The sequence below is a fragment of the Rosa rugosa genome, chromosome 4 (genome assembly GCF_958449725.1).
Source record: "Rosa rugosa chromosome 4, drRosRugo1.1, whole genome shotgun sequence".
NCBI classification, from domain to species: domain Eukaryota; kingdom Viridiplantae; phylum Streptophyta; class Magnoliopsida; order Rosales; family Rosaceae; genus Rosa; species Rosa rugosa.
This window is the reverse complement of record NC_084823.1, coordinates 15,643,554-15,646,336: the sequence shown is the minus strand read 5'-3', so window position 1 is coordinate 15,646,336 and position 2,783 is coordinate 15,643,554. Positions and strand designations below refer to the sequence as shown.

Sequence of the window (2,783 nt, the reverse complement as noted above, 5' to 3'; positions counted from 1 at the left end):
CTCTCTGTTATTCAAATTTGATTTTTTTGTTTTTGGGTTTTTGATTTCTCATTGATGATTTCTAATATTGAAGACATAGCCTTTAGCAAATATAGCCTTACAGGTGTTTCAATTTACTGCAGGACAATCAGTGTTACTTGTTTCGTTTTATGAATTGGGTATCAAATTTATGTTCTTTACCGTCTGTAGGTGCATCCTAGATCGCTTGATTATTGATTATCTCTTCTGTGATTGTAATATGGATAGCTTCTCTGCTCAAAATTCTCCATGGTTCATGCTAAAAACAAGTGTTGGATAGGTTTCAATTTCTCATTCATTGTTTGTAGCAACTAATTTTGGTCTAGACTTTGGGATCTCCATTCTCTCCATCTTTTTAAGTATGCTACCAACGACAAGATATTAAATTATCTTCTCTCTTTTGATTTTTGGTCGCTTGGGTGGTTAGAAAGAAGAATATGTCGAATATTGTCATCTGACAGGAGAAGCGAAATTTTGAAGGGAAATCAATAGATGCTTAAAGACACTTAGTTTGGTAAATTGTCTGCATTGCTGAACTATCTTTTTACTATGATTTTGAAGTTATTGCTGTACTAGTTTTGTTATCTAGATGCTAGGGACCATACATAAGGGTTCTAATTGTTGACAGCTTGGATCCTAATTGTTTGTTTCTCTCTCTCTCTCTCCTTTTTCTCCCATTCCCGGCATTCACTGATAAGGGAAAGTTTCTATTAGCAGCACAGACATACATGCATGGGTCACACACTGAGTACATAATATCACTCGATGCTGATGACATATCTCAAGGAAGCAATAGGGGTGGGTTCGGTTTGATTCAGTTCGGTTTTAGGCCAGAACCGAGAACCGAACCGAACTAGACTTCGGTTCAGTTTTACATTTTTAAAACTTCAACACTGAAAACCGAACCGGACTGTTCGGTTCGGTTCGGTCAGGTCCAGTTCGGTTTTTTTTTTAATAAAATTTATTTAATAATATTTTTTTTTTTTTTTTTTAAGGCCTGTTTTATGTTCCCTTTCTATTTTAGCTAGCTTTTGAGGCTCCTTGCTCACCAATATACTTACAAAAACTACATTGGAAACAAGAAAATTAGAAATCAAGGCCATTGGAGCCTTTTCAATATGGAAAAAATCAAGGCCATTGGAGCCATTTCGATATGGAAAGAAAAAAGAAAAAAAAGCTAAAAACATTATCTAGAATTATATCCTCTAAACAGCTGGAAAGTTTTGATAATTGGTTCTTGTTGCCTGCAAAGTGAGACGAAAATGCTTCAGCCCAAATACATTAGACAAAAAAGAAGTTGATACTGACATGCTTTAAGAGCTATCTTGTTTCGTACAAATTGCTTCTTGGAAACCCGGAACACAAATAATTAGAGGGAAACATTACCTCAGAAATTTTATGATTAGAATAGTCCAAATCTACATCATCAGAGCCAGATAGTCCTGCTCCTGCAATAGCACTCCACTTCTGCACATTCAATGTATATATAGGATTCAATTAATTGATTTAAAAAGAAAAAATAGAATACGAGAAATAATGCCATTTCCACTACTCAAACAAATCAAAGGCTGACTGAGACTTTCTATTCATCTTTCATAGGGTATAACATCAGGTACAGAGCCCACAAAATGTCATTCAAAGCTAGTAAAACAAAACTCATTATCAATCTAATTGAAAAGACAAGTAACAAATATACAATAGCAAATACATCCAGCAAAGAAAACCTTTTGGTGATACTTTTCATGTTGTTTTAATATTTTATTAATATCTTATGAGGTATCATGATATAAATTTAATATTATTATTTAAAATTTTAAAATATTTGAAATTGTAAACGGGTCGGATTAGCGGATCGGGTATCCGTTAATCCAACAAATATAGATTTGGATCGAGCTATCAATGATCCGGAGGGTTAACGGAGCGGGTTTGGATCAACTTTTTTTTTAAGTAAACGGATTTGGATATAGGTCGATCCAATCCAAATTCAGTCCATTTACAGGTCGATCTTACCGTAAGTTTTGGTGGGATTCCATATTTAACTGGAGGCCAAGGTTTGTACAGAGAAGTTAACGAACCTAGTTGGAAGTGAAAGTAAAGTAAATGGGTGTCCATGGTAATTCATTGGGATTATTATGCAATGAAATCGTTAAGTAAATTGGAATGGTCATGAACGGAATTTGGAATGGAAATAAAGGCATGAAAATTGGTTGACATTCCAATCGCAAGTGAAGTGTCCGATAATTAAAGCTATTTGTGAATTTAGTCGCAATTGGTCAAAGTTGGTCAAACGACGGTCAATCTTGGGTAAAACAGGAAAACTTAGTTGAACGATTAGTTAATCATCGTGATTTTAAATATTAATTTGACGAATTATTAACAATCATTATTCAGAAATTAGGACTCCAGTCACTCGAGGAACGGAAGGTTAGTGACTCTCGGTTTACTAGAAGAAAAGCTTCGGGACCCTCCTTGATTAGTGGTTTTATTATATTACGCTTTTTATAAAATGATGCATGTTAAGTTTATGTGGTTTGGTTATGTTAAAATGCAATGCATACTAACTAAACCGTGAGAGATGGGATGGCTTGAGAGCCAAAGGTGGCACTGACTTCCTTGGGTTCGATCCCCTTAACCTCCAAAGGGTTAGCTACACTGGTCGGACAGTGCGCGATCGTAATGACGACCCGACTCCGTGTGTGTAGCTTGGTAGCAGACGCTCTCGCTACGCTTACCTGGTTTAAAGTATATGTAAGGTAAGGTCGTGT

General features: G+C 35.6%; 1 long non-coding RNA gene across 1 annotated transcript; it reads right to left on the bottom strand.

Annotated features, from left to right (window-relative positions):
* Positions 1-1,104: 1,104 nt before the first annotated feature.
* Positions 1,105-1,693, bottom strand: LOC133743583 (uncharacterized). Its single transcript, XR_009863154.1, has 2 exons — positions 1,405-1,693; positions 1,105-1,262 (listed from the first exon to the last, which is right to left on the bottom strand). It is a non-coding gene; the product is annotated as an uncharacterized LOC133743583 (long non-coding RNA).
* Positions 1,694-2,783: the final 1,090 nt, after the last annotated feature.